This window comes from Microcaecilia unicolor, chromosome 2 (assembly GCF_901765095.1).
Source record: "Microcaecilia unicolor chromosome 2, aMicUni1.1, whole genome shotgun sequence".
Lineage (NCBI taxonomy): Eukaryota > Metazoa > Chordata > Amphibia > Gymnophiona > Siphonopidae > Microcaecilia > Microcaecilia unicolor.
In genome coordinates, this window is record NC_044032.1 from 221,371,822 (window position 1) to 221,395,530 (window position 23,709).

The 23,709-nt window shown below is 44.3% G+C and overlaps 1 protein-coding gene across 1 annotated transcript in view; it reads right to left on the minus strand.

Moving 5' to 3' along the window:
- GCNT1 (glucosaminyl (N-acetyl) transferase 1) overlaps nt 1-13,126 on the minus strand; it is a 46,777-nt gene extending 33,651 nt beyond the window's left edge. The window contains exon 1 of the mRNA XM_030193722.1: nt 12,959-13,126. The gene's annotated coding sequence lies outside the window, so the exon portion shown is untranslated. The remainder of the gene's footprint in view (nt 1-12,958) is intronic.
- Nucleotides 13,127-23,709: the final 10,583 nt, after the last annotated feature.

Genomic DNA, 23,709 nt, shown 5'->3' on the forward strand with positions numbered 1-23,709 from the left:
GGGGAGGGAGAAGACACCCAGAAACAATTGTTAAGGATGGAAATGCTTGAATCTAACAGGAGTTGAGCTCCAACAGAGGTGAGGTCTGAAGGAGGGAGGAAACTTCTAGATAAAACAAGCAGCTCCAAAATGCTTCACTGGTCCCTCCCCCTTACAACTGGGTTACTTACATTACATGCAAAATCCAGACAGCAAGTTAGAGTCAAACAAAAGACCTGATCAGTGATTTCTAAGTATTTCTTCTCTCCACCTGGAAAAGAGGTGTCAGCTGAAAGAATTTCAATCACGCCCTAATCTGTTTAGCTTTTCTTAAGAGAGGTGTTCCCCCTTTCTGCTTGATCAGTTAACTCACAGGTGAACACTGCAGGCTGTTTCTGGCTGCTTTCTCTGTGTTTCAGTGTGTGACTGGGGCTTTGGCTTTTAGATTTTTTGCTCCTTATCTCTGCCCCTGAACTACTTATTGTCCAACCAAATCACATCTACATAAACACTATATCTTGCTTTGCTTTCTGCAAAAGAGAACAGAGCTTCTAACTTTTTTTTTTTTTTTTTTTGGGGGGGGGGGGGTTGCCTTCTTATACAGTAAAAAGTGCAGAGGTGTTTAAACATAGGGAAGCTAGAGGTTTTTTAAAGCTAAATATTTGCCCATTGTTGGCATTAACAGATACAGGACCAGATCCAGGAATTATGATGCCTCCCCTCCCCACATTGCTTCTGTCCCCGGTGCCCCCACAGATTCAGCATCTCTCCCTCACTCACGCATTCTAGCATTTCTCCCTTTTTCTCCACAACTTCCTGTTCTGGTCCCTCCCTCCCGCCTCCACCAGGGTCCTATATATTTTACCTTGGTTGCTGGCAGCAGCAAAATGAACAAGCAGTTTTTTGGCCCACCCCTGTATTTTCCCTCTGTTGCATCTCACCCACCGGAAACTGCATCACAGACGGGCTAAAATATACAGGACTTTGGTAGAAGAGGGAGGGAGAAAGACACCAGACCGGGCAGAGGAGCTACACTCACTGTGGGGGGGGGGGGGGGGGGGGGGGAGGAGAAGGCTTAACTTTTAGACCAAGTGAGGCATTGGTGGAGATGTCAGAGGCTGAGGATTTTGGTACGCTTTATCCGCTGGCACCCTGAGCCAGTGCCTCACCTGGTCCAGTGGTTAAGCTGACAACGAATAGATTTTTTCTTGCCTTCAGGTAGCATAGTAAATGACGGCAGATAAAGACTTAAACAGTCCATCCAGTCTGTCCAACAGTCATACTCCTTATCAAATCATGATTAAACCAACAATGAATGTGACATAAAATACTTGATCATTGTCTCTTTGGCATTTCTGGGACACAGACCATAGATGTTAAGTCTGTATGGCTAGAACTGAGCTGAGCCCCACTTACTGCACACGGTACAGGCAGTTCCTCTCTCTCTCTCTTCCTAATGTCTTTCTGGTCCTGCAAGCATTTAGCCTCTTGCACTAGCAAAGGGAGCTGATAGGGCTTATCATAGGCGGGTTGCAAAGACCCGAAGAGAGCTGATCCCCATCCCTCCCCTTGGTCAGAGAGAGATACTCTAGCACAGGCAATGATTGACAATCTCCCAGGCCCAGCATTCACCATGCAGGGATGTGCCACAATGATAATAACCCTTACAGAGTATGAGTACAGCTGGGGTACAGGGCTGTAGGAAAGGAGAGGGGTGGGAGGAAAAGGGAGTGGAGAAATGTGAACCCTGGCTAAAATGAGCCTGCTTCTAGTCATCACACTTCCTAGCATGTACACCTGAAATTTCTTTATCTTCTGGATATTGCAAAGTGCATTCTGTCTCTTTTCTCCTGCAAAATAAATGGTTTTGTTTTCCCTCAGCTGGCATTTATTTTGCAGTTCCTGCCATAATCTACCGCAGTGTTTCCCAAGTCCAGTCCCGGAATGTCAGGTTCTCAGGACATCCACAATGAACAGGCATGAACTTGATTTGTATACACCGTCTGTTACAGTGACAAGCAACACATCGCTACATTGTGTTTCATTATGTATATTAGATATGGTAAATACTTTGGACATCAATTACACTATATCCTTAACAGCCCTTCCCATCTAAAGATGTGACCCCGTCGTATTTTACATGTATAATTAGATTGCTTTGTGTTAACCATTGTTACATGGACTGAAAAACCCTAATCTGATGGTGTTTTTGGAGCATCTGATTACTGAATTATGGGCAAGATGCAGAAAAGTCCTCGTTAGAGCCGTTCCGTACCAAATTCCATAACGAATCGGTACGGAACGGCTATGCATGAAGGATAGGGAATGCAAATGAGCTGCTCATTGCAGGTCACTTGCATTCTCTAACCCTTCGTTAAAACCGTCGATAATTGGCCCGTAAAGCAAGCGCAGAGCAGCCAAGCATTATGCTGGCTGCTCTGCGCATGCCAAAAACATAAAAAAAACCCAAAACAAACACAAACACGTCCCTTATTGACGGCCTTGCCCCCCCCCCCTCCGCCCGAGATCGACGCTGCTCCCCGCTGCAGTAAAATTGTGACTTTTTTTAGACAGCCCCGGCCCCCCCCTCCCTTCCTCTCCTTCTGCTTTTTTAGAAAAAAACAGCTCCCGCCATCCTCCGCCCCTGTGCCCCGCCGCTCCCCCCTCCGTCTGAAACCGGGCCCGTGCAGCACCTCTCACCTCTGTGTGAAGGCGCTGCACGGGCAAGAACAGCTGATCACCTCCTCCGAGCCTCCGACGTTAGGGGTTACAGAGGACGGGCAGACTGGATGGGCTATTTGGCCTTTACCTGCGATCATGTTTCTCTGTTTCTACCTTGTGTCCAATTTAAGAAAAGGAAAAATAAAAAAATAAAAAGAAAGCAAAGAGAAGAAAACTATTTCCAACCAAAATAATAAAACAGCACATTTTCCTAAAGTATCAAAAAAAAAAAAGTCAACAGAGTGCACTGATGCCAAACTAGAACTCCGAATGACATCCAAACTCCACAGGTGTATTGAGGTTGTAGCTTCTACTCACTGCTATTTATTCAGTGTAGACACAGAACCCCACTTATCTGCAGATCAGTGCACTGCTATACAAAACACACCTTTTACCCTGGAGACTGTAAAGCAGGTTCTTATTTTCATGCAGTAAAACCATGCACACCCCCACTGCTGCAAATTGCAGTCATTACCCCACCCCACCCCCAGACACACACCCCTAGTTGCTTTCAATATAATATTTTGTTACTCCTACAGATTTTTTAAAATCCCTTCTACTTGTTGTAACTATCTGGACTTTAGCTTTTAATTTTTCTCTATTTTTTTTTTTTAAACCATTGCTGCTGTCTATTTATCATTTTTTAATTTTTTTCTGGTACTAACTCCTTGGACTTAATTGTAACCCACCAAGATATATCAAATGTAAAACATCAAAAATACCTTTGAGCAAATTCATAAATTCCACAAAACTAGAAAATTGTTAATATCTAAATATAAAAAGAAAACAAAATTATGGTAATTTGCGATGCACAGCCCACTAAGGGAGGACATTAGAGGCCAACTCAACTTCGGTTTTAGTTACATGCTGAAAGTGGCCCAAAATCCTTTTTTCTGCCCAGGTTTGGGGTTCGGCCAAAAGGCTAATGCCATGGTTTCAGTTTTTGCATAAACTGACTATCCTGCTTATAATCGAAAGAGAAAAACACCTATATTGTGACCCAAATTGGGAGATGGGCGTCTTTCTCCCGTGGGCGCCCAAATCGGTATAATCGAAAGCCGATTTTGGGCGTTTCCAACTGCAATCCATCGCGGAAACGGGTAAAGTTGACAGGGGCGTGTTGGAGGCGTGGTGAAGGTGGAACTGGGGCGTGGTTATCAGCCGAGGAGAGATGGGCGTCTTTAGCTGATAATCGGAAAAAAAAAGGCATTTTTACCGCAATTTTGGGTCACTTTTTTGGACCCTTTTTTTCACGAACAGATCCCAAAAAAGTGCCCCAACTAACCAGATGACCACTGGAGGGAATCGGGGATGACCTCCCCGAACTCCCCCAGTGGTCACTAACCCCCTCTCACCAAAAAAAACCCCACTTTAAAAACTTTTTTCCCAGCCTGTATGCCAGCCTCAAATGCCATACCCACCTCCATGACAGCAGAACGTGTTCTATCCTGTGACAGCCTTTCCCTGGGTCAGATGTGGCTCTCGGGTGAGTGTCAAAGAAAAACCACAGGGAGTGTGGAGGTGCACTTGATCCCCACAGGACAAAAGGGAGAAAACAAGAGAAGGGGTGGGGAAAATAGGCTCTATTCAAACAATGGGGGAGACGTATGGATTAGTTAAAACAATGATATTTATTGTGAACTAGTAAAAAAGGCCCGTTTCTGACACAAATGAAACGGGCGCTAGCAAGGTTTTCCTCGGAGTGTGTATGTTTGGGAGAGTGTATGTGAGAGTGACTGTTTGAGAGTCAGAGTGAAAGTGTGAGTCCAATCCATGCTCCTCTGTCACCTGGCCCCTCCATTTTTCCCTATCCAGCATTTCCCCTCTCTGCCTGAGGCCTGCCCTGCAATCCATATCCATCCATGCCCATCTGTCCCCTCCATTCATCCCTATGCAGCAATTCCCCTCTCCCTGAGTCCTGCCCTCCCAATCCATGCCCATCCATGCTCCTCTGTCACCTGGCCCCTCCATTTTTCCCTATCCAGCATTTCCCCTCTCTGCCTGAGGCCTGCCCTGCAATCCATATCCATCCATGCCCATCTGTCCCCTCCATTCATCTCTATCCAGCAATTCCCCTCTCCCTGAGTCCTGCCCTTCCAATCCATGCTCATCTGTCACCTGGCCCCTCCATTTTTCCCTATCCAGCATTTCCCCTCTCTGCCTGAGGCCTGCCCTGCAATCCATATCCATCCATGCCCATCTGTCCCCTCCATTCATCCCTATCCAGCAATTCCCCTCTCCCTGAGTCCTGCCCTTCCAATCCATGCCCATCCATGCTCATCTGTCACCTGGCCCCTCCATTTTCCCTATCCAGCAATTGCCCTCTCTGCCTGAGGCCTGCCCTCCCAATCCATTGCCATCCATGCTCCTCTGTCCCCTGCCGCCTCCATTCATCCTTTTCCAGCAAGTCCCCTCTCTCCCTTCCATGACCCCCCCCCCCCTCGCATCCATGCTCCTCTCTCTCCCATGTGCCAGCCTGGGCCGGCCTCTCCCACCCCCCCCCCCCCCCCCCCCCCCCCCCGCTCGCATCCATGCTGTTGTTGGCCACCCTCTTCTCCCCCCCCCCAACATGCGTTTTTTTTTTCTTCCACCCCCTCCCGCGAACCTGTCGATCCCCCCCCCCCCCCCCCGCCGGAACGCCGAAAACTGCCGCCGCCGTTGTTGTACTACCTTCCCTTCCCGTAGGTTGTTGAATCATCTTAGAAAGTTTAACTCCGTGCGTCTGACGTCAGACGCATGGAGTTAAACTTTCTAAGAAGATGATTGAACAACCGAAGGGAAGGGAAGGTAGTACAACAACGGCGGCGGCAGTTTTCGGCGTTCCGGGGGGGGGGGAAATCGACAGGTTCGCGGGAGGGGGTGGGTTTCGAGGGGGCCATAGCGCGGGGGGGGGGTGACCGCTGATTCCGAGGCAGTAGGAGTAGGGAAACACGCGCCTTGCAATCAGCTGTTTTGACGTCAGTCAGTGCGTGTCTGCCTCACAGACCACCTCCAGCCAAGGAGCCACGGTCCCAAGCACAGAACGTTGGAGGTGAGAATTATTATATAGGATAGGTGAAGTGTGACACTTTTTCTGTTATGCGCACTGCAGAGTCACATCAACAATGGTGGGTGTAGGGTATTGGGCTCTGTGATTCCAGTAGCTTGTGGCAAATGCTCACAATGTTGGTAGTTGGTAGACTCTACTCCCATGGTGCTTTTCCCCCTGCTTACTACTACTTAACATTTCTAAAGCGCTACTAGGGTTACGCAGCGCTGTACAATTTAACATGGAAGGACAGTCCCTGCTCAAGGAGCTTACTGGGTCAGAGTGTGCCCTGTTTTGTTTCCGGTAGTCCATGAGGTAGTGGCCATTTTTGTAAACCAGTTTTAGATCCCTTTCACGTGTTAGCCACGTTACAGAACTTAGTTCTTACCTTGAATGTGGCTGAAAGAGGGCATTGTACACCATTCTGCCAGCTTGGACCTACTGCTCATCTCAGTACCAGGGAGACTCGTTGCCAGTGGGGCACAACCTCTGATCTGCAGTTAACTGTGAGTAAGCGTGCTTATTCCAATAAAGGACGTTTTTGGAGAGATTAGTCTTCAGGTGTCAACTGGTGTGCCAATGTTATATAGCAGCAACAAGTCCTAGAGGCTTGCGTGTATGCAGGTCCCTGGAGCACTTTTAGTGGGTACCGCAGTGCACTTCAGCCAGGTGGACCCAGGCCCATCCCCCCTACCTGTAACACTTGTGCTGGTAAATGGGAGGCCTCCAAAACCCACTGTACCCACATATAGGTGCCCCCTTCACCCCTAAGAGCTATGGTAGTGTTGTACATTTGTGGGTAGTGGGTTTTGGGGGAGGGGGGTTGGGTGCTCAGCACCCGTGGTAAGGGAGCTACGCATGTGGGAGCGTTGTCTGAAGTCCACTGCACTGACCTCTAGGGTGCCCAGTTGGTGTCCTGGCATGTCAGGGGGGCGAGTGTACTACGAATCGTGGCCCCTCCCACAACCAAATGGCTCGGATTAGGACGTTTTTAGTTTCCATTATTGCTAAAAAAAAAAAGCCAAGCCCAACTGAAAAACGTCCATTTTTTCGAAAATACGGTCTGTCCTGCCTCTTCACGTACCCGTTTTCGGACATAGACGCCCATGGAGATAGGCGTTCGCGTTCGATTATGCCCCTCCACGTGTTTTTGGTGGAAACCAAAAATTGGTGCTTTATCCTGTGTCTCCATCCCTACCCTCCAAACAGGGGCTGTCTGCAGATTCTCAGGCTTATTTTACAATCCCTGGCAGTCTAGGGGTATATTCAGGGAAGAAGTGATCCCCAGTCACTCCTGGCTATACAGGCTCTAGTTTCTAAATGGCTGCCATGACCTCTAGTGGCAAGTATGCAAGACTGTCCCAAGAGGTCATGGCAGCCATTAAGAGTACAGCTGACATAGGCAAGAGCCACTGGGAATCACTTCTACCCTGACTACACTACTAGACCACTGACAGGGGGAGGGTGCTATTCTTTATATTTTTGTGTGTGCGCAATGCTTTTTCAAGTAATGCAGTTATAACCTTGCATAGTATTTTATATGGCAACTAGAGTGCTCCAAATAAATGCTTTTGATACAAAAGTTTAACAGGAATTTAAGTCCGTAAATTTGGGATGATAGGCTAATTGAATTAGCCTCTCTGTGTAGCTATTGCATCAGCTGTCACTCCAAATGTGGCGCAAAGTCAGCCACTGTAAAAGCACTGTGGCTTTTAGTTTCAGTTTTCATTAGCTAAGATACATGTGTGCAGAGGCTGTTTTGCTTGGAGGTAAAATATGGTGTTTCATTATTTAAATTATTATATATACTAGGAAAAAATGCCCGTTTCTGAGTGCAATGAAACGGGCGCTAGCAAGGGGCCCCCTCCCTCCGTCCCTCGGAGCTACTTGCGTTACTTGTTTGGGGTTCGCGTTCGCCTCGTGTTTCGGCCCTCGAGTGTTATAGCTCTGCCCTCGACGTCATGACGTTTTGACGTGAGGGCGGTGCAGACACTCCAGGGCACACCGGATATCTCGGGTGCCTCAACTTCCGTGGAGGCTTCAGAATGTTGGGGTTGCCTTTTATATTGAGAGATATTCTAGCTTTGATACTATAGGCTAGAATCTATATATAGCACCTAAAAAAAAAAAAATCAGCACTGAAAAAAAACTGTGCCTAGCATTATTCTATAAACCTCGCCTCATGTTAGGTGCAGTTTACAGAATACGCGTTAGCAGCCGTCCCACAACTAAAATTTAGGTGCAGGCATTTATGCCAACTAAAACCTGTTGTAAATGCACGTCTTATTTAGGCGCAGATCGGGCATATTCTGTAACAGTGTATGTAAATTTTCAGAACGCCCATGACCCTCCCATAGTCACAACTTTTGAGACCCGTGAGGTCCACTTTATGCGCATCAATTTATAGAATACACTGAGCGAGCTATGTGTGCAAATCCTAATCATTGCCAATTAGTAGCAAAAATTGCTTAACATCCAATTATCAGCGCCAACTGGCTTATTAACCAATTAAGTTCCACACGCGAATCGGCTATGCATGCTGATATGTATGTGGAACTTAGTCACCATTTATAGAATCCAGGGGTATTTGGGTAATTCTAAAGAATTTCCAGGCACTGTTGGGTATGATAAAGATGCAGCGTTTTAATCAAAAACTTGTGGCATGCAGAAACTAGATTCTATGAGAAAGGAACCTGCAGTGATTGTTTTCAAGCACATGTACTGGTCAGCTTATACTGTTGTAGGCAAATTACAAAGAAATGAAGTTTATATATTAGAACATAATTTGAGAAATGTATTGCTCTTGATTGTAATTTTTTCAGAGGATATAGGCCCAGATGCACAAAACTAATGAGTCAGCAATGTGGTTTTTAAACTGGTTCTAGCTGGTTTAGCGAGCAGTACAGCGAGACATGCACAAAAGGGTTCTCTGGGCTCTTTCCCTGTCACTGTAGCAGCTAACGAAAATGGAATGAAAAGGTATTAAAATAAGCTAATTACTATACAAATTTGCATTCAAAGCAATGCACAACTGTTTTCCGAGCGATGCGCACAAGCAGCCCCTACCTTTACCCTGGAAATTTTAACAGGAGGTCTGGATCTGTCGGTCCTGACAGCTCTTCATAATCAAGTACTCCAACCTCTGCCACTCCTGCAAGAAGAAAAGGACCTGCTGCAGAGCTCCTGCCTGGGAAATGCCCTCCAGCAGCTAGGCTGAGGTGCTCCTCGCCAGAAGCTCTGGAAGTAGTATGAATTGCGAAGGGAGGGAGGGCTGCAGGAGGGGTTCTTGTGCTGACGCTGCCCTGTCCTGCCCCCTGGCTAGGAAGCAGGGGCAGCACAGGAGAGAAGAGAACCCTGCCCAGAGCACAAGCGAGAACCCGGGGGTGAGGGGCTCCAGTCTTGAGAGAAACAAAAAAGTTTCCTTCATTTGCTCTGTGGAGTTTGGGGATCTGCTCTATGGAGCTTCAGGATCTGCCACTCCGCCCTCCGGGCAGGAGAGAGCAAACTCCTAGCATCAGCGGACCGCGGCCCGTCGCCCGCCTCTGGTGAGAGTGCAGGCTCCTAGCATCAGCAGACCGTGGCACCCCCCACAGGAGAGTACAGGCTCCCGGCATCAGAAGACCACAGCAATTATTGAAAAAACAAAACAAAAATGTTACGACAGCTTTCATACACACAGCTTGTCTGTGTGTATGACAGTCATCTGTAGCATGCGCAGAGCAGCCACACTTAGTGACTGGCTGTTCTGAGCATGCTCAGCTTGCCGACTGGCTTCCTCCATATGGCTTCCTCCATATCGCATGCAAATGATGGGGCTCACAGAAGCAACAAGCAGCTCATTTGCATACAATTCTCTTTGGGAATCCCTCTGTATTTCCAAATCAGAAATCCAGACAGATTCTTTGTGCATCTGCGCCACAGTCCTCAAATTCAGTAACATCCATGTGCTTTTTCAGTCTGGATTGTGCATCAGGCTGCTATAATGTCCACAGAGTAGACCAGTGTCTTGACTCCTGTACCCTATTTTAGTAAGAATCTTTATCACGCTTGTTCCCCATTTTGTATTTAGTTATAAAACTGATTAAAGGATATGTCAATGCTATTTTCTTTAGTTACCCGTGCAGTTTGGGTAAGCATAAAAAGCTGGTAATTATGATTGTGTGTAAAAAAAAAAAAACACATTCTCACAAAGTTCCTGTCTCAGTGGATATTTTACTTCATCTGCAGTGAATTGGGAACCTAAATGCACCAGACTCGTTGAGAAGCCCTTGTTAAAATGGTTCTCCTGGTTGTCAGCATGTGATTGCAGTTCCTGCAACTAGAGGGTAATCTATGGATTTAGCAGAGGGCTGCTGACTGCAGGCTCTGACAATCCCCAGTGGGCCCCCCCCCCCCCCCCCTAGTTCTGGTTTCAGTTTTAGAACTGTCAAAAACCAGCTGCCATTTTCAGTAGTAGTTTCAGTTGAAACTGGAAAAAGCAGTTTCGGTTGGCCTCTACAGGATGTTATCATCATGGGTTATTCGAGTTATTTTACCACAAATCATGCTATTTTAGCAGAAGATCCCATTTTATGCATAAAGACCCTGTGCTAAAACAGCACGACTTGTGTTATCATTAGGACTGGTTCATGACTCCCCCCCCCCCCTCCTTAAAGAAGAGCAAGAACCAAAAACATAGGAAGGCAGATTTTTTTTTATTACATTTGTACCCCGCGCTTTCCCACTCATGGCAGGCTCAATGCGGCTTACATGGAGCAATTGAGGGTTAAGTGATTTGCCCAGAGTCACAACTGCCTGTGCCTGAAGTGGGAATCGAACTTGGTTCCTCAGTTCCCCAGGACCAAAGTCCACCACCCTAACCACTAGGCCACTCCTCCACATCAGCTTTTTCTCTCCTCCCCCCCTCCTCTTTGAAGCAGAACTCTCATCCTAAATACAAAATGTGACCAGAGGACTGGCCAACGGACAGCTTCACTACACCTCTTCCATCTAGGAAAAGCCTCAAACAAGAGATTAAAAAAAAAAACAACAACAAACACCTTTTCAAGCCAGCTCACACATTCTCAAGGAAATCTTAAAAAGAGGTCTAAGACCAATAGAGTTTACCTCCTGGCACAAAGCTACAACTGGTTTCACCTCTCTTCAGTCCACCTATCAACATCAAGAAATATCTGAATTTTCCCAGAAAAGAAACATTCTGAGACTTAAAATATATACATAATAGCCTCCTTAATAGTGGAGGAGTAGCCTAGTGGTTAGTGCAGTGGACTCTGATCCTGGGGGAACTGAGTTCGATTCCCACTGCAGCTCCTTGTGACTCTGGTCAAGTCACTTAACCCTCCATTGCCCCTGGTACAAAAGAAGTACCTGAATATATGTAAACCACTTTGAATGTAGTTGCAAAAACCTCAGAAAGGCAGTATATCAAGTCCCATTTCCTTTCCCCCCTTTCTTTTTAATTCCAACTTGCAAATCTTAAAATGGAGTGGAGGAGTGGCCTAGTGGTTAAAGTGGTGGACTTTGGTCCTGGGGAACTGGGTTCAATTCCCACTGCAGGCACAGGCAGCTTCTTGTGACTCTGGGCAAGTCACTTAACCCTCCATTGCCCCTGGTACAAAATAAGTACCTGAATATATGTAAACCGCTTTGAATGTACCTGCAAAAACCTCAGAAAGGTGGTATATCAAGTCCCCTTTCCCTTCCTTATCCTGCAGACAAACGAGAGAGATTAAAAGGGTAGCTCTTTTGAGCTCTCCTAAATCCCCATCAAGTCCAGGCTATCTGATGGTACATCCACTACCAAAACTTCCTGTTGGGTGCCGATTTTTCAGATGCCATATATAGAATCTAGTCCATAATGTATTAAGGAGAGGGGTTGATTAGGGGCCTTAAGGGTACTTAGGGGAAGGGGGAAGCATAAAGCTGAAAGTTTGCCTGGAATGCTCAAAACCCTTGCACTGGTTCTGCTTCTTCCTCTTACAAAATGTGAAAACTACTTGGCCAACTGTTGCTAGGGGGAAAAAAAAAAGTATGAATTGGTTAGTCACATATGGAACTACACCTACTGTACACCGCCTTGGGTAAATCTCTTCATAAAGGTGGTTAATAAATCCCAATAATAATCTTGTGTAACTATGCAAGCAATGTCCCTAAACCACAGTTTCACCACCGCATACAAAGTAAAGCGCTGTAACCCCTACAGCCGGTTTAATCATTAGGCAGTTTGGGGGGGGGGGGTCACATATAGGGGCAATCTGTACAGCACAAGCAAAACTAAATAATAAGTCCTGACACAATCTCAAAAGAGTCATTTAGAGCACATTTTCAAATATGCAGGTACATGGCCGTTTGGATAGTAACATCATTATGTACATAATAGCAAACCATTTGAAACAAAAAAGTTTAATGCTTGTGTGATCTCAAGTTATGCGTTTCTACAGAACCTTTCTGTGAGGGCGATGCTGGGTGTACTGTTGCGTTTAGCTACCAAAAACTTGGGCAAGTAGGGGAAGAAGGTGCAGAAAGATTATTGTGTGTGGGGGGGGGGGGCGGGGTGGTTAACGTTGAATGTTCGCCTAGGGCTGGAGTCACACTCGAAACGAAAAAACATAAATGCCGTCGATACACTCAAGTAACTGCTTGAAACTATTTTATATATAGACATAAAAAAAAAAACGAAAAGCTTTCCACGGAAGGAAGTCGTTTAGGCTGTCACAGGGGCCACCGAACTACAGAGCAACTCAGCCCTTATAAGCAGAAAAACTGAACCGCGGCACAGTCCAAATGAGCCCAGATCCAATCATCTGAGGGATCTGGCTAAAACATCCAGAGGATCCGTGTTTTAAAGAGACCCGAGGAAAAGTCATCTCACCCAGATACCAGAGCTAAAAATAGTCAGACTCCAGTAACATCCTGCAAGCCTTCGCTACAGATACTTTATACAGAACTGTTTAAAAAAAAAAAAACATGCTGTGAGATGAGGATCACGCCGATAACGGAAGCAATTGCTTCCGTAAATCATCTGAACGCAGCATTTTTTTCCTCTTTAGTTACTATTTAAACAAATAAAAATAATAGAGAGAAAAAAAAAAAGAACTCCGAAAGACCCATTTCGTACGTGAACAGGAAGTAGCACCTCACGAAAAAGGCAAAACTTTAGCTTTACCCCCCCGTTATTAGGAGAGATCGCCGCCGTTAAGTGAGACAACAGGACCCACCAAATTTCTGTACCTGGAACTGCAGTCATTAATTTGAGGCACGCATCTTCTTATCGCTGGAGTAACAAGTGAATCCCCGGGCGGGCACAGATATTTATACAAGGTGAGCAGCAGATCGGGTGGGGGAAAAAGGAGAATGACGCCGGAGAGACGAGAAGACGCGTCGCACTTGCACCGTCCCCACTACTACACAACCCTGGAAACTAGAAAGCGCGTCCACGCGCCACACACGTACAAACCAGTGCCCGGGAGCCAGAGGACGCGCGCGCCACCCCACGGACTCGCACAGGAAGCGCAAGCCCCGCAACCTCCTGCTGCTCGCTTGCCGTTCTCTCAAGCAGATAGATGCAAGCTGGGAGGAGGAGGAGGGTGCTGTGCAAAATAACAGAGCCGGAAACCCCCTGCCTAAAATTGGCCTCGTACAACAGTGAAAGGACCTACTACGCAACGGAGCCCCCCTAGGCTGAGCGCTAGATTCGCACGACAGAGACGATTCATGGGATTTACCCACGCATTGCAGGCACTTTCAGAGGTTTTCAACCCAGTCCTTGGGGCACACACTCAGCCAGTCAGGGTTTTCAGTATATCTGGTTTGTAAGCCTAAACCAGCTGAGGGCAAGGCCAGGACGAGTGGAGTAATGGCCCAGTGGTTAGCACCAGTCTTGCAATCCAGAAGTGGCCCCTTCAAATCCCACTGCTGCTCCTTGCAATCTTGGGCAAGTCACTTAACCCTCCATTGCCTCAGGTACAAACTTAGAGTGTGAGCCCTGTTGGAGGAGGTATAGGGCAGGCCTCCAATTATTTGACCATAGAAAGGCCAGGATTACCAGTGCAGACATAGTGCATATTAGATGCTGCCAAGCAGGCAGTAAGGGGGTCTAGGTAGCTGGAAAAGAAAGCAGAGTAATTAAGAAATGGCTGAGACTGCCATGCACCATTAGGAAGAAGGTGCATCATACAGACAGAAGTATCAGTATTGCCCAGAGCAGGGCCTGAGCCATTGTTGGTAAGCAGAAAAGGAAAAAAAGCAAAAGAACAAATTAAAGGAAAGATCAGAACTGAGCATGTACATATACAGAACCACTATGACATGACAGAGTGTAAGTAGGGAAAACATCTTTAGAGAGAAAACAATTAAATTACCAGTAATGGACTAGGAGGCAGGGGGATGGCCAAGTTAGAACTAGGCACAAAGGGTGCACAGCCCACACAATCAGATAGATGTGCAGGACTGGCTAGGCATGGGATTTACAGGTCATTTTATTCCAAAAGGTAGGGCAGCAAAGGAAAGATAGCAAAAGTGAAAGGTAAATACCTGGCAGGGGTAGAGAGGGGGGGGGATAATTTGAATTTTTGTTTCCCACATTAGAGGTAATTCAGTAATTTGCAGGCAAACATAACTTTCCCAGAAAACCAAAATGTAAAACCAGTGAGTGTCCAGAAATGTAAATGTAGCATGAGGGCTGTGCAAGGGAGGTCCACACAGAAATAAATAAAACTCAGAGCAACAGGGGCATGAAAAAGGGATGCAGCTACCAGAAAATAAAACTTCGACTGATTCACAAAATACTGTAGCTTAAGAAATACAACATCAGGCAAAATAGTACTGAGAAGGAAAAGGGCAGTGGTCATTTGAATGAGTCCATTAAGTCCACAAAAAGCAAATAACATTCTGCAGCAGTAGTGTATAGATGTTCAAAGCGAAAGATCAGTCTGGTGCAGGCAGTGCAGCGTGGAGAGGTGGTAGCAAGCATCAGAGTTCTGATTCTGGACAGCAAAAGGTGTGGACTTGCAGACTTTCAGTTGACTCTTAAATCAAGGCTAGTTCATAGGCGGGATCTGTGGTTTCTCAGGTAGGCCCGATCCGCAAGTTGGTAGGGACAAATTGGCACCAATGGCAATTCTGGTTCTAGGTATTATTGAGAAATAAAGAGACATCATCAGTATTCTGGGAGATAGATAAAGAAAAAATGGGGCAAAGATATTATCCAGGTAAAAGGTAGTGTCAGCTACAGATATACTTCTGAGAGGGAGAGAGAGACTTTTTCTGTACAGAGGGTGAGAAAGGAAACTTTACAGCCTGCCTGTGTTCACTAAAACTGTTGATTAGTGGCAGAACACAAGTAGTTAATGTGTTTAGTAGGACATTCAGAAGAGAACACTTTAGTTAAATTTCACACACAACCAATATGTATTCAGGAGAGAAACTACTTCTACATACTGATTGTACTATCCACAAAATTAAAAAAAATCAGAAATGGTCACTTATACTGAATGTATCTGATGGGTCCCACAAAACACACACAAACAGACAAAAGACAAAGTTTGAAGAGGCCATATGTCAGATCTGTCTTGTTGGATTCAGGAGTGGACTTAATCTGCAAGTGAACAGAGTATTATTGAAACTAAAATTATGTATGGTATCCAAGTGGATACCATAACAGTTTCTGTGAGCTCATATGTGCACAAATGAATAAAAGCATAGCATAGCCATTCCAGAAATAGAGAAGGTACATTTAAATGCTCTTAAATGCTCTTTTAGAGAATCTTTTACCTCTGCAGCTGGTAAGAGAAGCTCTTTGGAGCGCATTCAAATAAAATTAAAAGTCAGAAAATATTTCTTTATAAATTATCTGGATGGCATGTATGAATGAAACCCTGATTCCATAAAAATAAATCCTAAATTTGTAATTTGCAGTCTGAAAGAGAAAAAAGACACTCAGAAATTAATTCACAGGCAAGCTCATTTTCAAAGCACTTAGCCTCCCAAAGTTCCATAGAAACCTATGGAACTTAGCCTCCCAAAGTGCTTTCTAAGGTCACATATCTCCACTGTTCTAGCTATTTCATTCCTAAGACCCTCATTCATAGATTCCTTCATACTTTCTCTGAGCAAGCAGGGAAACCACCATTTCTTCCAAGGTTGGTACATGAACAGCAGTATGCAGAAATACCTGTGAACTAGAAATAAAAAAAACAAGCCGCACAAGTCTGATGACTGAGCAACAAATTATTCAGTTGGTTCCCCTTAGTTTTTCACAAAGTACCCCTATCTGTGGTCTGAAAAGACACAAAACCTGCCTGACAAGAGGTCACAATAAATATAAAATAAGCTGAAATGTAGCATTAACTTCTCTGGCTCCTAGCTGTTGGTATAAACACTTTATTTTAACATTTAAGTGTCAGGGCTGCTTGCTATTTGCAGAAATCTACAGATCTTACTTTGTTTTTAAGAAAAAAACGCTTAGTGTCAATTAATTTCTGTTATCCTGTTAGTCTAATTTTAAAACTGAAAGGCTCCCTACAAAAAGGGATGGAACCACATTTGTCCTATCATCATGTAAAAAACAAACTTAATCATACTGGAATGTGGACCAATTAATTTCCTAATAGCTTAAACACACTCTGAAAGTGACACTTAAGAATTTTTTAGCAAGCCTATCATGAAACAAACTTTTATGTAGAAACCGTATTCACAAAGGGCAAAGTAACATGGAATTTGTATCAGGTAAACAGCAGATTTGAGCACCTACTAAGGCACACTGTTTAACTCTACAGGAGGGGCAGAGCAGATCCTGCCCCCCCTCCCCCCCCCCCCCCCCCTGTCTTCAGAGTAGAGGAAAAAGTAATTTGATCTTGCCAGCATGGCTGAAAGAGGAGCAGAAAATACAGTGGAAAATGTTTTTTTTAGTTCATATATTTTATTGAAAGTTTTTCAAACTGAGTAATACATAAAAAGATGTAACAAATAATAAATTATAAAATAATTAACAATTCATAACTAGCAACAGAGGAGGATGCTATTGTATCAAATAGAAAGAAAATTACTTTCACTAGATATACGAATCAGAAATATCAATAACATAAAGCCCTGAGTACAGGGGATTAACCAGTAAGAATACTGAATGTTAAAGCTAAGAATTATTATTTTTAAGATAGCTTTCAGTTGGCTCCAGATACGTTGTATGGTTTTGTGTTTGATAGTTTTTCAGCAGCTTTGATTTCATATTTATATATCAGACATACAGTATTCCACCAAAAGGTACTACATTATTCAGTTCTCTTAAGACTTGAAACTAACAAAATCTTAATATGCTGAAGCATAAACCTTGGCACACCAGCACACCCTGAAGCCTCTTTCTTTTTCTGATATTTTCTTTATTGCATAAACACATCAATGTACTCACAGTCAGAAGGGATGCTTCATAGCACAGGGACTTCGTTATTCTGGGCTGAAACAATGCTTGGAGGTAGAAGTCTGAGGGAAAACAATTCTACTGTTGAGGTAGAAAACAGGTGAACAGGCAGAGACAGCTCAGAAATGGATGCCTGGAACGTGCTTTATCTTATTAACAAGGTATATTTTACAAGGTAAAAAACCAAGTCCTCTTCGGGGAGTTTATCAGACCAAGTACTGATAGAAAACAAGATGGAGAAAGTTTCAAAGCTAGAACAAGGGGAAAAGCAGGGGGGCTCCCAAGCCCAAAGAACAAGAGCATAAAGACCAATGAGACAGAGCCATCAGGTAGCAAGGCAGTCAAGCTAGGCTGAGAAGGAGAAGAGGTTCAGGCAACATTACATTTAAACAAACAAGTGTGTCTGCACTAGCTGTGAACTATATTACACATAATGCATTGCTCCTCTAACTTACAGACAAATCTGCAGTAATGCATTAAACACATTTCAGGAACCTACTATAACTAAGGCAAGGCTGTCAAAGGGCAGACCATACATACATAAGTACATAAGTATTGCCATACTGGGAAAGACCAAAGGTCCATCAAACCCAGCATCCTGTTTCCAACAGTGGCCAATCCAGGTCACAATATACCTGGCAAGATCCCAAAAAAAAGTACAGAACATTTTATACTGCTTATCCCAGAAATAGTGGATTTCCCCCCAAGTCCATTCAATAACAGTCTATGGACTTTTCCTTTAGGAAGCCGTACAAACCTTTTTAAACTCCGCTAAGCTAACCGCCTTTACCACATTCTCTGGCAACAAATTCCAGAGTTTAATTACATGTTGAGTGAAGAAACATTTTCTCCGATTTGTTTTAAATTTACTCTATTGTAGCTTCATTGCATGCCCCCTAGTCCTAGTATTTTTGGAAAGCGTAAACAGACGCTTCACATCTACCCGTTAAACTCCACTCCTCTATTATATCTCCCCTCAGCTGCCTTTTCTCCAAGCTGAAGAGCCCTAGCCACTTTAGCCTTTCCTCATAGAGAAGTCGTCCCATCCCCTTTATCATTTTCGTCGCCCTTCTCTGCACCTTTTCTAATTCCACTATATCGTTTTTGAGATACGGTGACCAGACTTGAACACAATATTTGAGGTGCGGTCGCACCATGGAGCAATACAAAGGCATTATAACATCCTCATTTTTGTTTTCTATTCCTTTCCTAATAATACCTAACATTCTATTTGCTTTCTTAGCCGCAGCAGCATACTGAGCAAAAGGTTTCAACGTATCATCAACGATGACACCTAGATCCCTTTCTTGGTCCGTGATTCCTAACATGGAACCTATATATGGCTTCCTATGCTTAGGCCTGTTCCTAAGGGCTAGGCCTAAGGCCTGTACTTTGCTCAGTTTGGTTCTCACTCACATGTTAGCCTACTAACTCAGCATCCTGTGTAACAATCATTGCTTTCTCAGGAACTGAGAACTGACACTTCATAACATTTAGTTTGCAGCTGAGTATGTTTTTCATATAAGGTGGATGTAACCTTGGCAGTTGCTGACAGGCTAAGGACACAGTTTGAGGGCTAAGGGAGATAGAGAGAGGACACAAGGGTATTGTTCTGGCTGTGCACGCAGAACTGACACAGAACTCATAAGTAATTAACCAATGGCCACTGACTGTTCACATGCAAACACATCAGGAGAGACTGATAGAATACATGATCAATCCATATATGGTATAAGGCTACCTAATGGTTCTGGTTTATGCTGAAATCACATGATTTCTGGGAAAATGTAACTTGTAACAGTACATATGTGATGTCAGGGGCAGTATTAGCTGAGCAGACCTTGTCTTTCAGGATGTGCTCTGCTGATTGGCAACCTGCTCCAGGGAGAGAACTATTTTTTGTATTTGGCTCTGTAAGATATCAATAAAGATAATAACTGATTGCGCCTAACTGAGCCTAAGTTCTCTGTCTTATTATTTTTTGTGTTTTCCCCTCCCTGCGAGGGCTAAGGAAGGGAGAAAATAAATCACAAACCTTGCATGACGTAGCTATAATTCGGGTTCCTCTTTCCCACATGCATCACTTTGCACTTGCTCACATTAAACGTCATCTGCCATTTAGATGCCCAGTCTTCCAGTCTTGTAAGATCCTCTTGTGATTTTTCACAATCCTCCCACGATTTAATGACTTTGAATAACTTTATGTCATCAGCAAATTTAATTACCTCACTAGTTACTCTCATCTCTAGGTCATTTATATATATGTTAAAAAGCAGTGGTCCCAGCACAGACCCCTGGGGAACCCCACTAACTACCCTTCTCCATTGAGAATACTGACCATTTAACCCTACTCTCTGTTTTCTATCTTTTAACCAGTTTTTAATCCACAATAGAACACTACCTCCAATCCCATGACTCTCCAATTTCCTCTGTAGACTTTCATGAGGTACTTTGTCAAACGCCTTCTGAAAATCCAGATACATGTGGAGGGGCATAATTGAACAAAAACATCTATCTCCGTGGGCGTTTATCTCCGAGAACGGGTCCGTGAAGGGGCGGACCGAACCGTATTTTCGAAAAAATAGACGTCCATGTTTTATTCGACAATTTGTGAGCTGGGCGTTTTTGTTTTTCAGTGATAATGGAAAATGAAAGCGCCCAGCTCAAAAATGAATAAATCCAAGGCATTTGTTCGTGGGAGGGGCCAGGAGTCGTAGTGTACTGGTCCCCCTCACATGCCAGGACACCAACCGGGCACCCTAGGGGGCACTTTTACAAAAACCAAAAAAAAAGGTAAAAGAGTTCCCAGGTGCATAGCACCCTTCCCTTGTGTGTTGAGCCCCCCCAAATCCCCCTCAAAACCCACTGCCCACAAGTCTACACCATTACTATAGCCCTAAGGGGTGAAGGGGGGCACCTACATGTGGGTACAGTGGGTTTGGGGGGGTTGGACGACTAAGCATTAAGCAGCACAATTGTAACAGGTGGGGGGGGGGATGGGCCTGGGTCCACCTGCCTGAAGTCCACTGCACTCCCTAATAACTGCTCCAGTGACCTGCATACTGCTGCCAGGGAGGTGGGTATGACATTTGAGGGTGAAAATAAAAAGTTGTGAAACGGCATATTTTGTGGTGGGAGGGGGTTTGTGACCACTGGGGGAGTCAGGGGAGGTCATCCCCGATTCCCTCCAGTGGTCATCTGGTCATTTAGGGCACTTTTTGGGGCCTTATTCATGGAAAAACAGGGTCCAGGAAAAGTGCCATAAATTCTCGCTAAAAACGCATATTTTTCTTCCATTATCGGCGAAAGGCACCCATCTCTGATCGCCCGATAACCACGCCACAGTCCCGCCTTCACCACGTCTTCGACACGCCCCCATCAACTTTGTCCGCATCCGCGACGGAGTGCAGTTGAAAACGTCCAAATTCGGCTTTCGATTATACCACTTTATTCGTTTTTGTGAGATAAACGTCTATCTCCCGATTTGGGTCGCAATATAGGCGTTTTTCTTTTTCAATTATAAGCTGGAATATCAACCAGCTCACCTTTATCCACATATGTATTCACCCCTTCAAAGAAATGTAGTAGATTGGTGAGGCAATATTTCCCTTCACTAAATCCACATTGACTTTTGTCTCATTAATCCATGCTTTTGAATATGCTCTGTAATTTTGTTTTTAATAATAGTCTCTACCATTTTGCCCGGCACCAACGTCAGACTCACCGATCTATAATTTCCCGGATCTCCTCTGGAACCTTTTTTAAATTCGGCGTTACATTGGCCACCCTCCAATCTTCCGGTACCACACTCGATTTAAAGGATAAATTACATATTACTAACAATAGCTCCGCAAGCTCATTTTTCAGTTCTATCAGTACTCTGGGATGAATACCATCCGGTCCGGGAGATTCGCTACTTTTCAGTTTGTAGAACTGCCCCATTACATCCTCGAGGTTTAGAGAGAATTCATTAAGTTTCTCCAACTCGTCAGCTTCGAATACCATTTCTGGCACTGGTATCCCACCCAAATCTTCCTTGGTGAAGACCGAAGCAAAGAATTCATTTAATCTCTCCGCTACGGCTTTGTCTTCCCTGATCGCTCCTTTTACTCCTCGGTCATCTAGCGGTTCAACCGATTCTTTTGACAGCTTCCTGCTTTTAATATACCTAAAAAAAAAAAATTTACTATGTGTTTTTTCCTCCAACGCAATCTTTTTTTCAAAGTCCCTCTTAGCCTTCCTTATCAGCGCTTTGCATTTGACTTGACATTCCTTATGCTGTTTCTTATTATTTTCAGTCAGTTCTTTCTTCTATTTTCTGAAGGATTTTATTTTAGCTCTAATAGCTTCCTTCACCTCACTTTTTAACCACGCCGGCTGTCGCTTGGTCTTCCGTCCTCCTTTTTTAATACACGGGATATATTTGGCCTGGGCTTCCAGGATGGTGTTTTTGAACAGCATCCACGCCTGATGTAAATTTTTGACCCTCACAGTCGCTCCTCTAAGTTTTTTTTTCACCGGTCTTCTCATTTTATCATAGTCTCCTTTTTTAAAGTTAAACGCTAATGTATTTGATTTCCTATGTATACTTACTTCAAAGCTAATATCAAATCCGATCATATAATGATCACTTATCAAGCGGCCCCAGCACCATTACCTCCCGCACCAGATCATGCGCTCCACTAAGGACTAGGTCTAGAATTTTTCCTTCTCTTGTCTCTGTACCAGCTGCTCCATAAAGTTGTCCTTGATTTCATCAAGGAATTTTACCTCCCTAGCATGCCCCGATGATACATTTACCCAGTCATTATTGGGGTAATTGAAATCACCCATTATTATTGTGTTGCCCAGTTTGTTTGCGTCCCAAATTTCAACATACTTGAATTTTTCCAGTTACCTACAATTTGAAACTCCTTACCTAAAACCATCAAATGTACCGATGATTATTTGTTATTCCAAAGTCTATTGAAAACTCACTTCTTCAGTCTAGCCTTGAAGGATATAAGCACTCTTCTCAAACAAACTCATGGCATTAATTTTTACCTCATCCCACCTCCCACTACTCCTGTCTATGCCAGTTAATCCTAGCCCTTTACTTTTTCCCTCCATAATTCAATTATCTAGCTTAAGTTGTTTTTTATCTGTTCCTAACTCATAACATTATGGGGCCCTTTTACAGAGTGGCGGTAAGCCCAATGTGGGCTTACTGCTGGCTCTTTTTGGACTATCACCGGCCCAACGGGGCCGCTGTCGGTAGTCCTGCCCCGAGTGCACACCATTTCATGGGGGAAAAAGAAAATCCCCGGAAATGGCTTGCACGGTGATAACCCAGCGGTAATTGAATATCACCGCATGTTGCCTAATGGGTGGTGGTAAGGGTTTCCCGTCGCATGGCCATGCGGTAAGAGTTCTCTTACCACATGGTCATATGTGCCTGGGGTCTTTTTACCTGCTGCAGAAAAAAAGGCCCTGGCATGTGGGAAAAATCGTCCCCACCGCCAGCGTAGGGCCCTTTTTCCCAAAGCTTGGTGCAAGGGCCCGTATATGATGTATTTTACTTTCTGTTAATATATTTTGAACATGTTCATGCTTTTCTAATTGTTATGTAGCCACATTGAACCTGAGTTCTACTCGGGCTAATGTGCGATATAAATATCATAAATAAATTTAATACATTTTAAAAAGTAAGCAGAGAAAAACATGTGGCTACTGAGTGGCTGCTATGTATGTGTAAAGTGTGTGATTGCATGGTAGAGCTCTGTATATGTGTGTATGCATAAGTGTGTGTGCAGAAAAAGAGTTTTTATTTCAGTTCAGGAGAAATGTGCTGGAATGGAATCCTGTGCTGGTGAGTGCAGGATCTGGAATGGATGAGGTCACTGGGCAAGAAAAAGACGTTTTCGCAGTTAGATCTGAACTGAGAAGGCAGTGATGTGTGAAGGTAGTGTGCCCGAGTCTGGGTTAGATTCAGGGGGAAATTGGGAAAAAGTTCCTAATTTTGAGAGAATAATTGATCTGGAAGCTGGGAGACCCTGTTGTTAGGTGTGTGAGAGAGAGAAAAAAAAAACAGATTTCTATTTTACAGAAGAACGTTTGTTTCTTAAGGGGAACTCAGGTTAAAGCCAGAGCCGGAGAATCTGATAAGACTAGTAAGGACTTCTTGAAAACCAAGTTCTTGATGGAGTTTGATGAAACCTCTCTAAAGTTTAATTATTTTGTTTGAAGTCTACAGAGAAGTGAAAAAAAAATTCTTTTCGGCTGAGTCCTGAGGGAGCCTTTGGACAAAGATCTCGATTAGGAAAAGAGTTCACTGGAATGCAAGCCCTGCCTTTTTATTAAGTTGTAGTGACTTTGGCAGAGAGCTGGGGGTGTTAAAAATTAGAAAGCTGATTTATAATTTTCAGCTGCAGTGTGGCTCAGTGAAGAAGCAGCTTGGAATCTTCAGGAGCAGTAAGCAGAGAAGGGGCTGAGCCTATGAAAAGTGAGAGGCTGTTAAAGCTGATAGTGGAGAGTAACTGGGTTCCTGTCTTGAATGAAAGTAGGCTGACTGAGATTGCTAGACCCTTAT